The sequence below is a fragment of the Pinus tabuliformis genome, chromosome 3_2 (assembly GCF_031772625.1).
Source record: "Pinus tabuliformis cultivar Carrire ecotype Pingquan chromosome 3_2, CPIR1, whole genome shotgun sequence".
Classification (NCBI taxonomy): Eukaryota; Viridiplantae; Streptophyta; class Pinopsida; order Pinales; family Pinaceae; genus Pinus; species Pinus tabuliformis.
Window position 1 is genome coordinate 907,818,180 of NC_142302.1, and position 14,829 is coordinate 907,833,008.

Consider the following 14,829-nt stretch of genomic DNA (forward strand, 5'->3'; position numbering starts at 1 on the left):
TCTAATCAAGGTAAAAAGCATTTTATATGTCTCCGAACGCTGCACTTTATCAGAAAGTGAAAAGAAAAACCAGTCCAATGATAATAGTACTTGGTTGACAACAGGTCTAACTTTCTTTTCATGCAAGCCTATGCTTATAAACTACATTCTTTGGTATCACCAATAATTCCAAGAGGAACACTTCCATTCTTAAAATGATGATAATGATATCCCTAATAACACTTTCATGTGAAAAATCTTAGAGATGAACATGATCACAGAGTGAAGTTCCCACAAACTCCGAGGTCCTTGGCAATTTGAAGCTTTTGATTTTGAGCTAGCAAACTCTAATCTCAATCGTAATTCTGTGTTTTATCAAGCAGTCACGTTCTCATGGTGGCTTGGGAGGTCTGCTCTGGCTGCTTATGGCTTTTCGATCAATGCAATTTGTCCCTTGATAGATGTTGCACAGGATCTATTTAATAACCCCTCGATGCAGTTACCAGCTTCTTAATGTGGTGGCAAATAATTTAGTCATTCCCTTCCATGGCTTTCAGCACAATGCCTGTCTTCGAAACAGACAGTGCCACCTTCATTTCCCAGGTCCATCTTTGTTTAGATTTTCTGCATTTGTCTGCTACCTGTCTTCTCCTCCAAGGAAAGCATGTACCTGCTTATTGACCTCAATCCAGCTGCATCCAGCTGTCTTTTTTATGCCTCTGTCATTCATCATTTGCCGCACCTTTGCAATGTCACCCCACCTGCCAACTGTAGCATAGATGTTTGAGAGAAGTACATACGGTATAGCGCTTTCAGATTCCAACTCAAAGATATGCTCTGCAGCACATTCCGCTAGCTCTACATTATTATGTACTCTACATGCAGCAAGCAAACAACTCCACACAGAAGCGCTTGGTTTTATTGGCATTTCGTTGATAAAGTCTAGTGCTTCATCCAGCCGACCAGCACGGCCAAGAATATCAACCATGCAGCTATAGTGCTCCATTGTAGCTGTGATATGATAATCATTGATATAAGTAAAGCATTGATAGCCCTCATCTACCAGGCCCGCATGACTGCATGCAGACAATACACTAAGCAGGGTAATTTCATCAGGGCACATGCCAGACAGTTTCATTTGGTCAAAGAGTTTGAGGGATTCATTGCCACAGCCGTGCATGGCATATCCTGCAATCATTGCATTCCAGGAGGCCAGGTCTCGGCGATGCATGTTGTCAAACAATCGGAGTGCCTTAGGTATGTTCCCACATTTTGCATACATGTCTATCAGAGCATTTACCACAAAAGCATCTGACTGAAAACCACCTGTGATTATTTTTTCATGGATCTCCATACCCTGTTCCAGAGCTGCCAATTCCGTACATGCTGGGAGAACACCGGCAAAGGTTTTTGCATCCGGCATTATACCTGCCAGGTGCATTCGTCGGAAAAACCTCAGGGCGTTACAACCATGCCCATTCTGTACAAATCCTGCAATCATCACAGTCCAAGAGAACACATCCCTTTGGGGTATTTCCTGGAAGAGTTCCAGGGCCTCGTCAATGAGCCCAGTCTGCACATATCCCGCAATCATTGCCGTCCATGAGAAGGTATCCCTCTGAGGCATTGCTAGAAAGAGTTTGCGAGCCTCATCAACAAGTCCATTCTGTGCATACCCCGCAACCATCGCATTCCATGAGACCAGATCTCGTTGATGCATTTCATCAAATATTTTGCGTGCCTTATCTATACTCCCACATTTTGCATACATGTCAACAAGGCCACTCATGACAAATACATCAAACTGACATCCACCTATTATAATCTCTTCATGGATCTCCACCCCCTCTTCCAGAGACCTCAATTCCGCACATGCCGACAAAACAGTTGCAAACGTAAAATGATTTGGCTGGATACCCAAACCGCGCATCTGGTAAAACAATCTCAATGCCTCCTTGGCAAAACCCTGCTTTACATAACCCGTAATCATAAGAGTCCATGAAACAACGTCTCGTTTAGGCATTTTGTCAAACAGTCCCCGTGCATTCTCTACACGCCCACATTTGGCATACATATCTACAAGTGCGTTCCCTACAGCGAGATCAGACAGAAACCCCCGCCTTATTATTTCTTTATGAATCCCCGCACCCAATTCAGGAGATCCCAATCCGGCACAGACCGGCAGAACACTGGCAAAAGTGAACTCATTGGGCTCAACGCCCGCCCGCTGCATTTGGTGAAAGAGTTCCAATGCTTCCTGATAGAACCCTTGTCTCGCATAAGCTGCAATCATCACAGTCCATGAACATACGTCTCGCTCGGGAATTTGGTTGAAAACTCTGTCAGCATCCACGAGACTCCCACACTTGACATACATGCTAACAAGCGTGTTGTGTAAAAGGTTGTCTGTTGTAAATACAAATCCACTCTGATTGATGTGGGCGTGGACTCGTTTACCGTCTGCTAAAGCTTTCTTCTTAATGCAGCCCTGCAAGAGATGAACATAATTGTGCGTAGATAAGTCTATGGGAATGTCTGTAATATGCAAAATGCGGAGCGCCTCGTTCAAACGGTCCTGTTTACACAGTGTTCTAATGTCTTGCAGAGAAGTAATAACGTTGGAATTGGGCTTTGAATTTGCTTTTGTAATGGTGGCAGTCATTCTGCCTTGTACATGTATAAATACAATCTTCCTCATCACCACCACTACCATCATCTGCCAGTTGATTAAGATTATTTATTCCTGCCATTGATCTTGCAGACTTTCTGATAGATTTTCTTCAAATCAATCCGACCAGAATTGCAATCAAAATAATACCCTTAACCAATATCTCCATTTCTACCTGATGCCTGACGGAGACAGAACTGTTTGGAGGAAAGTCTATATCAATTCCAATCTAACGCCTTGGACAACATTGATAATATATTTGTTCGATGTGAGTATTATTTATCCACCACCTAAGTCTTACTTTTTCCATGTACAGGCTTTTTCTAGCATGAAGGCTTACATCTCAAAACTAATGTCATGTTTGTTCTTCTGGGCATGTCACCACCAACGGTGAAAAGAGCAGAACATTCCAGAGTCTTGGTATTGGCTGTACCAGGTTGGGTTTTTTTTAGCGACGACATGGGAGTTGACGCTGATTTATTAGGCACTCATTTTCCATGCCAACTTACTTGCAGATTCGGCATAACATGTGACTCTTCTGCTTGCATTTAGTGAAGATATTGGAAGTTCGAGTGCTTTATAGATGTTTCATAAAGGAGCGGACATTATATTGATTAATTTTCTAATTTATAGGAACGTATTATGTTGATCGATAAATATGTTGCTTAGTGTAATTAATACTTTTTTAGGTTTGTCGTGCTTGATTTCTAAGTATCTTTAATTTATTCTATTGAAAGCTATCTTTAATTTAGATTAAAAGTCAGAGTATATAAAATATATTATGTGGAAAAAAAGGGAAAGAAAATGATTAAAACGTTAAAGTATATAAAATATATAGGTGAAAATAGAAAAAGGGAAGGATAATGGTTGTGAAAAAAAGGGAGGTATTATTTTTTACATAAGAAAAAATGGTTAGAGAAGAAGTCACTTAAGGAGGAGAATTTGTGCAATGTGTTGCTTCCCAATTGACTATGGCCATGTTGTGGTGGTCATGTTTTGATGTTGGTATAATTCTAAGTTTTTTTTTTGCTTGTGTTAGCCATAACATTGAAATACATTGTAACAATTTATGTTGTGTGGAAAAGGGAAGAAATTGAATATATAACAAGAGCTAAGCAACAAAAAGCATTGAAGTTTTTCTGGTAAAAAAACATCGTGTGATTTAATGGAGAGAGATTAGAAGGGTGGTGCGAACATGAAGTTGAACTCTACAAACAAAGTTTTGGTAAGCTATTTGATGGAAGTTTCATCTGCAAATTATTTGACAAAATACTTGAATATGATTTTGACCTATCAAAATGTTTTTAAAGTTAGGTGAAATCTCTAGTAGGAAAAACAATCACATTACACTTTGCAATCTACATGGTTTGAAAGTTGACTTAAAGAGAGGACTTTTTTTGGACAAAACAATGATAACACTATATTGGCGAACAATTAGTTGATCATTGCTTACTCATATATAACATCGACAATGATTCAATTGTGTACTAGTGTTGTGACTTTATGGAGGAGTCCTAAGGAGTGGTGTGCCCTCCTCCTCAAGACTATATTCTTTCTAAAACATGGTTCGAAAAATATCCTCTTCATTAGATATGAAGAATCCTCATCTAAGCACATTCATATTGGAGAGATTACAAGATCCCCAATATAGCATTTGTAAATGCTAAATATCAAGGTCATTTATACAACCCACTAAAACTAGGTCTTGAGTTGTCGATCTAATGGACATTGGCCATCAACAATAGTGCTATGTGAATGGATTAGCTCCACATGGACCATAGCTTTAGCTCCAAAGGTTTCTTTGTTGTTTTCATCTAACATTGAAAATTTCAAAAAGATTATAAAAGAGAGATCACAATTTTGGGGTAGAGTTACTCTCTTAATTAAACCATGCCTCCTAGATTTTAATCTCACTAAAATGACATTTTTAACAACTTTAGTGTTGGTGATGTTGTTGAATATTTCCCTACATATGTGGTGGCATGAGAAAGGTAGTGGTCTAGTTGTTAGACGTCTTTTCCCTTTTCCATGCAACTTTCTTATTTAATTTTGATTGAAATGAGGTAGGAATTCCATGGAATTTTAAGTTTCAATGATGTTATCTCAAGGGGTTGCTAAATCCATTTATACACTCACACACATTTTAAACAACTTAAATTCATATATGACATGCATTTCTCTCCTCATTTCTTCCCAATCTTTGTAAAATTCGGGGACTTGAAATAATAAAATACGACCCATATTTTTGGCTATAATAAGTGATGGTAATATAATATTTTTTCTAATATTTGATTGAGCCATTAATAATAAACCTCTGAAATAGTGCAATTCTGGCCACGCTAAACATAAGGACTCAGCAATTGTCTGCTGGGATAATGGATCTTCGTCGACTCTCTGGATTTTTTCCCTAGCTTCTTCCCCGATTTGTTCCTTATCCACTATATATATATATATATATATATATATAATCCAACGAAAAAGGAAAAATACATGCTCCTATGAGAAAGTGTGAAAAAAGATTGAAAATGTGTTAAGGTGGACATAGTTCAAGTTCAAACAAAGATCGTGACCTTAATTTAACTAGAATGTAGACCACAGGGAATGAGATCTCGACTACATAAATCCTTGCTTCCATTATTCAACCTCTTACAACAAATTTAAGGGGGTACGGATAGGTGCGCAAACAAAATGAATGTCAGGTAGAAGTGAAGTAGCGGTTGGCACATTCAACTATTTTCACGGGAATATTAAAAGCTCAAGGTCTATAAAGTGAGAAATGAAATGGATTTTAATGATGTAGATGAGACCTCGGGGTCTAAAGGACCACCCACTATCACTTAATCCATATGCATTATTTTTCTTGGCTGATTCTACTGTTATGTATCTTGAGTAGGAAATTCGTTGTTTTGTGAAGCCTTGTCTCCTCAAAAAGTTCACTGAGACTGTTCACCTTAGTCTGCTATCAAATTGACGACGGATAACTTCATACGCTGCACACTCTTTGATAAAATGCCATTATGTTTCTACCACCCCTTCGTTGCAAAAAATGCAAGTTCGTTCTTCCCACTCTTCTCTATGGACAACCCATCTACCAGTTTCACATCTTAGATGATGGGAGCTAGTCCTCAACTGAGAAATTAAAATTTTAGTTGTTCCCTTGATTGAGGAACTCAAATACTCTTTATCATCATGTTTCCACGTTGGGTTAAATTCTTTGACATAATATGCTTTCTTTTTGCCTACCTGCTTTGTCCACATGGCAGTCCTAAATTTTTCTAACACCCACCTTTTTATCTCCTCCTTAGCGTGAGGGCAATCATGCAAATTTATGTCCCATTTGCCTAACCACTTTCTGTTTTGTTTCATCCATGTCTTTTTCCGGTGGTTTAGCTCTTCTTCAACAACCAATTTGGGCCACTGGTGCTTATCCATATTTTCAACCTCTTTAGATAATTTAGCAAATTAATGATCACTGACGACTCAATTGGAAACATACCAGCCTCAACTGAAAGGATATCATATGGGACCGTTGATTTGACTTTGACGATGATCAAGTGCTTTTGAATTCTTTCTATTTTCCGCCATTTGTGGCTTGATATGTTGCTCCCCCATATTTCGCAACCATAGAGGATAACTAACACCACTAATATACCAAAGAGGGTTTTCTTAGTCTTTCAATCCCATAGTTTTGCCTGTCTACACCTGTTTTGAAGAAGGTAAGAAGCTTTCCACCCTCCTTTGATTCTCTTTGATATACATGTCTCCCAGCTAAGCTTATAGTGAAAATCAATTCCTAAATACTTGTAGTCATCTACCAGCTCCAAGGGGATGCCCTCAAAGAGAAAAGTAACATGATGTTTCTTTCTTTTCAAAGAGAAAATCATGACTTTAGTTTTGCTGGTATTCACTTGCATTCCCACCTCTTGACAAACGAGTTCCAGAACTTTCAAGTGTTTTCTCAAACCTAATGTCGATTTAGCGATAAGAATAAGGTCATTTGTGTGAAAATTTCCAAACCTAACAAACCAGAAATCATACTGCAATAAATTGATTTGCATTACCTACTTATGTTCTTCATTTAACAAGTTATTTTCAGAAATATTCAGAAAATATTAATGCAAATACACTGCAGCCTGCACCAATATACAGATCAAGTACTGAAAAATCAATGAGACAATCATGAAAAGGACACACTTATTTTTGGACTAAACGTCCCTGGAAAAACCCAATGCAGGAAAACATGTGCAACAACTTTGGAGCTTTTCTATTATTAAGCAGAAGTTCTGAATACAAATGTTGGTTGCCCTCCCTGCAAACCAGTGAAAGAGAAATACAATGGCAAAAAACCTGAGTGAGTTTTATCTCACTTCACTCGGCAGATTCTGATTGATCCGACAACAAATCGGGCTAGCCTCGACTACAACTGCTCTGTCCCTTCGCAGTCACTGCATGGGCCTGCGTGGAGCTCTCTGAGGCTTTGCGTCAGCTCTTCTGCCCATTGCGTCAGCTTTCCCAGCTGTTCCGACAGTTTTTGGCACTCTGTGGGGAAGGTAGCTCTCTCCCTATGCGCTGGCCCTTCTGGCTCTGCGTCAAGGCTGCATGGGCCCGACTGGCCCAACGTCAAATCTCTAGGCTAATGTGCTGCCTCCACAAGCTTCTCTTCACCTGTCTATCAGTATTCTCAAACTATCATTGCTCCTCAGCTGCAAGATCTCCCTAATTGTTTTCCCTCCTGAGAACTTCTCAACTCAGAAAATTGATTTCCTCAATCTCTCTATGTGTATCCTCCCACTGACCCCAAGCCTTCCTTTATACTTTTCTTGTTGAGAAATCAACGATTGTGATCTAATCTCTAATCAACAGTTAATATTAAATTAGACTTGATCCTTGTCTCTTAGAAGCTTCTCACCCATATTTTTATTAATACCCATTAATATTTTGATTTTCCTAAGTTTAGACTTAGGAACCCCATTAAAAATATTAATTATTTTAATAAAATACAATCCAGGTGGAATTTCACCAAACGATTTCTAGGTCTTGGAGATCTCATGTGTTCTAGCCCCTCCACAAAATTTCGGAGCTAGAGCACATCCGATGCTACCCAAAAATCAACACTCCCTCTTAGCGAGGAATGTGCTCTAGCAATACTTCCCAGCAGAAGTATCACACTGATCCACAACATCAGTCCTCTACGCTGCTGATGCTCGACCCGCTGCCCTTCATCCACTGCACTGCTGCAATCTGTACTACTTCCCATGACATTGCCACTGTCACTGTCACATCTGTACTGCAGATCCCTCTCAATATTCTGCATCATGCTGCCCATAACACTGCCACTGCTAACCGCTACACTGCTCAGTTGTTGAGAAGTTAGCAACTGAAAAGCCACTCAAAAGATGACATGTTGTTCAGTCTAGATGCCCCTTGACGCTGAAGCTACCTCTGCTGCTAATATGTGCTGACCCTTTGATGTTACTGCACTGCTGTTGTATCTGCTCTGTGCCTTCCACACTGTTGCAACACTCTACTGCGCTGCTTAAGACTTTGGCGCTCTAGCTCTGCCATTGTTGCTCCAGCATCCCTCACACCAACTGACTCCCATCATTCTGCTATTGTCATTAAGGGCTCCTGTAGCCGTATGTGATCCAAGAGTTTGGGCACCTCAAGGACCCTGCGCCTTCTCATGTAGTCCTCTCGACTACAACTCAATATCACCCCACCTCTTCTCTAAAGGTGCAGGAGCACTCATGGTGCAATCTTCACCACATATCTTGCCAGCTGGATGCCTTCTCCTTCGGTATTGTTTATCCACTCTTCAAGCTTATCAATATATAAACCAAACAATGTGGGGAAAGAGGACATCCCTGTTTGACTCCTATGTCACTGCCAAAACATTCAGACATGCCTTCCTTTGTTCTGATTCTGGCTCTAACCCACTCATAAAGCTTATGAACAACTACCCTATATTCTTTTGAGACCTTTAGTTCTTCCATTCCGTGCCATAGTTTATTTCTAGGGACAATATCGAAGGCTTTTTTGAAGTTAACAAAGCAACAACATGCTTCCCCACCTTGATTGTCCCAAAATTTTTCAATGAAGTGTCTTAGAGTGACGTAATGATCCATGGTAGAATGTTTAGGCCTAAAGCTAGAGAATGATCTTGATTTTTGGGACACAGGATCACGACCCAACCAGATGAGCAGGGGGTCACAAGGGAAATTGAACAAGGTCGAAGGAGAACACAAAGTGCTTGACGCATCTCGAATATAGAGAAGAGCCTTCAGACATCTGATCATTTGATAGATGTTGCAGTCCTATGCAAAATGGAAAGGAAAATTTGATTCCAATCCTTGAGTTTTGAGCACAAGAGATCGGATAGCATATCTGCGTGTCGTAGGGAAGACTAACCCTGTGTACTGGCATTTGGTATGGATGTGAAGGGTTTCTATTTGATTCTTGAGCTGTTCATGTAATGAGGATAGAAGTCATGTAACGCTCCCTGGAATAAATACCAGCGGAGATCCATCTTAAATACAGATTTGACATGAGCTGAGAGGGATCCAATTTCTTCACATGCAATTTTTTTTTATATTTTTTTTTTATGAGTGGACATTATTTAAATATTTTGTATAGTTATTTAATTTAATTTTTATTTTTTAAAATTTTAAAATTTTTAATTTGGGCTGACCTAGCAAAATTTCAACTTTGATGACGGATAGACAGAGTCTGTAGAATGATCCTCTCTGCTCAATCAAGATTATGATTTCTGGTTGTTTCATTGGTTTATGTTTCCACCATGTTGTTGTCTTGACGCATTTGTATTTTCTTCCCTTTTATTATCATGCACTCCAACGACACAACCCGTGTCTGCATCATTGGTATCAAAGCAAGCAGAACCAGAGGTGAGGATGGCTCCAACCAAGAAAATTACTAGGTAGACTTGTCTAGGGACACAGGCAGCTCTAGAATTGGGACTGGGTAGACGCTATCCTGATCTGCAAAGTGAGTTGTAGGGAAGAGAGAAGCGCATGACATGATGAAGAATGAATGTGAATTGGGGTAGAAGGAATGGAGATTCGAGACATTACATAGATGTTTAGAAATATAACAAAAATGTTAGATGTCGTGGAATAAGGGGAACAAAAATAGCATTAGATTATGACAGTGATGACAACAAAGGTGACATAGAAGATGATTCTGCTCACTACTCGCTGTAAACCTTGATCAGTCCGTGTAATATGCTCCCTGGTTGTAATAGAATTTCCTAAGGATAATAAACATAAATACAAATTTATCTAGAAACCAGAATTTATCCAAGATTAGATTTTACCACTAGGTGACAAAATATAACCATAATTACTGATTAGGAAATTTAGTCCTATCGATTGTTGATGGTTATCAGAATAACACAGAGACTTGCCAAACTTAAAAAGCTCATTGCCCTGGGCACTGGAAGAAAAAGGTATAATTTCCATTATAATAACATGGTTTACTAGGTGAATCACTAAAACAGAAATGTTCTAAGAAATTGCTATATTATTTTGACATTGATATTTTCTTGCAGATAAATAAACTGCTAAAATTAAAAGCATGGTCATAATCACATTTTTAAAGAATCCTGCTTATCTCGAGATCAATAAAGACTCCATCAAACCAAGAATTTGGCAAAGAATCCCTTGACAATAAAGAAGGAACATATACATGGAAGTTCACTATCAGTGACAATTGAAAGATTAAAAAAGAATAACAATTGTTTAATAGACCAGTCAAAGAGTTGAAACTGTTATACAAAGACTCAAATTTAGCAAACAATGTTTTCAGCAAAGAACCATTGATGTGTATTGCAAATGAAACAAAATAATCTTTTTAGCAGACTAGTGCCAAAGATGGGCAACACAGTGGTTAAAATCCTTATAAAAAGGGGCACTTGAATCTCTCTTTTCAAAACTTTGATTATTTTCCTGACTGCCAATTCCATAAACCCCAATGGTTAGGTCAAATAATTGAGTCATATGTTGGAGGCATGTTGTCGACGACCAGGCTATAGGTCATAGGTTCTAATTTGGTCAAGTCCCTTGGGCTCACCAGCCACTGTTGTGGCTGGCAGTTGAGCTACTCTCCATCTTTATATGTTAGGGAAGGTGGGGCAGGAATCCTGCAAGAGTGCATATTATTGACAGGGAGGACATAGCTCACAGTTTCAACTTTGGAACCACCCTCCATCTGGATATTACCATAGTTATAAAAACTGGCTAGTTTGAACTAGTAATTGGTCAAACTGGCCATTCAGCAATGTCCTACAGACATCAAACCAACCAATAAACCCAATTGGGGGACCAGTTGGTACCTACCTAACTGGTACCAACCAGTCCAAACTGGCCAGTTCTGATAAAAACTGGTCTGAGTCATTAAATGTGCATGTGGTGAGGATGAGGGCCAACGAGTGGTTTGTTTAGGTGGTTTCTATAGAAACTGTGGGCATTTTCCCTCCAAAATCTGCCCGCCTTCAAATTATAAAAACAACCTTGAACTCCTATTTGTCTCAAATTTCTCATTTCAAGTTTTTGTGAGCATATGAGAGCTTGGAGAGTTCCGCAACAACACTGAGTTTTGCAGCAACAACTGCAAGTTTGAAGGCTCTTTGTCATCTTGGAGCTGGTTTGGAGTTGTTTAGTGGAGTTGGCATCTTTATGAGGAGGCTTTGACAACTGGTTTTCATTCCCAGGTATGTTTTCTCTCTTTCAAAATTCCAGATTTGATTGTTCTCCTTGCTTTTAATTTTTTCTTATTTTCAAGTAAACACAACACCTCTTTGTAGGCTAAATCAACCTCTTTCTTGTTTTCAAATTTATCATAGGTTTTGCATTTTATTTAGTTGCATTTTTTTGTTGTCTATTCACATATCTCTTTCTTTTCAAATATGAAATTTTATCATCCACCATGGCTCCAAAAGCCAGAGATGCTACATGGGTTCATTGTGATGTTGTTGATGGAAAAATGTTGTGCGAATATTGCAACTATCCGATGGGTGAGGGTGGGTATAGAGGAAAGGAGGATGTTGGGGGGGCGTGGGATGTATTTAATATTTATAATTGGCAGCTAAGGGAGCAATTCCCTCCTTGGAGAAGCTCAGCTGATCCAGGTGGATATTGGTGACCACCCATCTATTCCACTTGGACCCCCAACACTATTTTATATCAGTTTCCTATTTTTTAACACAGTTTCCCATTTCGGTAGTTTTTTATTTTTGGTTGTTTTTAGGCCCTGAACTTCCAAAGCTATTTTGAGGCCCTAAACAACATTTTTTGGGGAAACAGGCAAACATGAGTCTATGGTTAACATTTGGAGTGGAAAGTTGTAATCCTTGGATAGAATTTTCTAGCGGGCTATTGTGCACGCCAAACGGAGATCGTATGCCAAAGTTACGACCTCAGGAAGTTGACGTTCCAACTAATCCCATCAGAGGCCATATTTTAGCGCTTCATCTCCTAGGGTTAGGTTTTTGGATATTTAGGGTTTCTCAATGTTTTTTCATGATAAAAAGACCTCTGAGCCTCATTCTAACACAATTTAAAAGGAATGTAGCCGCCACATCTCTTCTCAGAATTAAGCTACCATCGCCTGAGCTAGTTTGTTTTCTTTCTACATGTAAACTTTTTTCCAGTATTTGCTATTTATTAATTGAAGTTCTTTTTCGTTGTATCTTTGTGTTTTTGTTTAAGTCTATATTTCCATTTCATTACTGCATAAGTCTGGATTAGTGGTATCAAAGCAGTTTGCTCTTTCTTCGTTTTTCTATGCATGTCTCCAACGAGGTTGGGTATATGGAGTTGGGACTTGAACTGGTTGAACCCTTGTAAGACCGGCCTCACCGACCTCGACGACCTCCCATGACGGAAGAAAAGAAAAACAAGGGAGCAAGAGATCCTTTCAAATTGTTGCTCGAAGAGGCTCTTGAGCAACAAAGGAACGAGATGATGGATAATTTTTCCCTGATATTTTGGTGTATGCAAGTGGGCATAGCATCTTTGTCCAACAGTTGCTTCAGAGGTGCCGCCCCCTTTAAGGTACAAGTTAAATTTGAGATTCCTATATTTGAAGGGTAGATAGGAGCAAAAGTGCTAGATAGATGGCTAAATCTGCTGGAAGGATATTTTTCAATCCATAATTTTTCGGATAGGGAAAAGATTACTTTTGTACTCCTCAAGGCCGCTCCCCATGTCAAGGACTAGTGGGAAACTTATTGTGAGTAGAGGGACGAGGAGGAACCCTCACTATTTTTCGCTGCACCCTCTTGGAATTTTTTTCGAGACGCTGTCAAGGAACAATATTATCCTATTGGGAACTATGAAGACAAGTACATAAAATGGACCACACTATGACATGAAAGGAACCAAGACGTGCCAGAGTTCACGAATATTTTTCGTACTCTCCACATGAAGTTGGGTATCAAGGACTCCAAGTGGTATCTGGTGCTCAAATATCGTGCCCATCTGCACAAAAACATCCAGGCAGAAATGGAGTTCCTTGACATTTCCTCGCTTGACACAACGTACCTGTATGCTGTCAAGATCGAGCATAAATTTAAACAAAAGAAGCGAGACTTTGGATATGCGAATCCAAAGAGGGGAAGAGGCACCTCCAAAATGTAGAATAAATGACAAAGCCAAGGTGGAGGAAGCCAGGACAACCCATCAAAGCCATAAGCAAAGAATAACATGGTGAAGATGAAGGACATAGGAAAGTGGTGTGATTTTCACAAGAGCCCCACTCACAACACAAATGAGTGTCACACCAAACAATCACAGGTGGTTGAGTTAAAAGCTTCAGAGTCAGACGCATGTTCTGACTCTAAGCCAGAACTTGACAACGGGGGGCGTTGCATGTATTTATAGGTTGAAACAACACTTGGCTAGTATTGTTGAAAATTGGCAACTGAGGGAGCAATTCCTTCCTTGGAGAAACTCAGCTGATCCAGGTGGATATTGGTGACCACCCGCCTATTCCACTTGGACCCACAACACTGTTTTCTATCAATTTCCTATTTTTACAGTTTCCCATTTCGACAATTTTTTGGTTTTGGCAGTTTTTGGGTCTTAAACTTCCAGAGCTGTTTTGAGGCCTTAAAAAACAATTTTTGGGGAAAGGGGAAAACATTAGACTTCAATTAAATTTTGCAGTCAAAAGTTGTTTTCCTTGGATAGAACTTTCTAATGGGCTATCGTGTGCACCAAACGAAGATTGTATGCCAAAGTTACGACCCTAAGAAGTTGACCTTCTAACTAACCCCATCGGGGCCCATATTTTGCCGCTTCATCTCCTAGGGTTGGGTTTTTAGATGTTTAAGGTTTCTCAATGTTTCTTCATGATAAAAAGGCCTCCAAGCCTCATTGTAACATAGTTTAGAAGGCATGTAGCCGCCACATCTCTTTTCAGAGCTAGTTTGTTTCACTTCTACATGTAAATAGTTTTCAGTATTTGCTATTTATTAATTGAAGTTCTGTTTCGTTGTATCTCTGTGTTTGTTTAAGTCTGTATTTCATTTCGTGCATGCATAAGTCTGGATCATGAGCAAAGCGTAAGGAGGCCCCACTTGTCGTTGGAAAAATTAAATTTGTTGATGGGAAAATATTATTTTTAATGTGGGTCCAAGTCGTCTTCAAAAGTATAAGTCGGCATAAAGGAGAAATTCGTCCACCTAGACCACATATAAATAGACCAAGATTGGCATTAGTTGGAGGCATCATCACACACATCATTTCTTCTTCATTTGGTTCAATTTGATATGAAATTGCAGGTTCCGAGTTCACAAGTGTGAGAGGAGGAGAGAGAAATATGTTGACCGAGTTTGACTTTTGTTTTGGCATCTTTGACTAGCATTGACTTTGGGAGTTTTGTCTTCGGTTGACTTGATTTTTGGATATGTTATGGAAGGCCGAATTCAGGAAAAGGAAGACCGAAATTTTGTGGGCACTTAGACCATATTTCACTGCATATCTAAGGCTAGGGTTTCCACAAGTTGACTTTGACTTTGCCTAGAATTTGTGGGCATATTTCTTGGGTTGTTTTGACTGGATTTGACCAAGCAAGGAAGGCTAAGTTTATTGCTGCCTTGACCAAACTTTCTGAGCACTTTGGTGCGTTGACTTTGATTAGTTAGGGCTGTGTTCACTATTGTTGAC

General features: G+C 39.4%; 1 pseudogene; it reads right to left on the minus strand.

Annotated features, from left to right (window-relative positions):
* Window positions 1-395: 395 nt before the first annotated feature.
* Window positions 396-3,181, minus strand: LOC149183561 (pentatricopeptide repeat-containing protein At1g15510, chloroplastic pseudogene; annotated as a pseudogene).
* Between the last annotated feature and the right edge of the window lie 11,648 nt (window positions 3,182-14,829).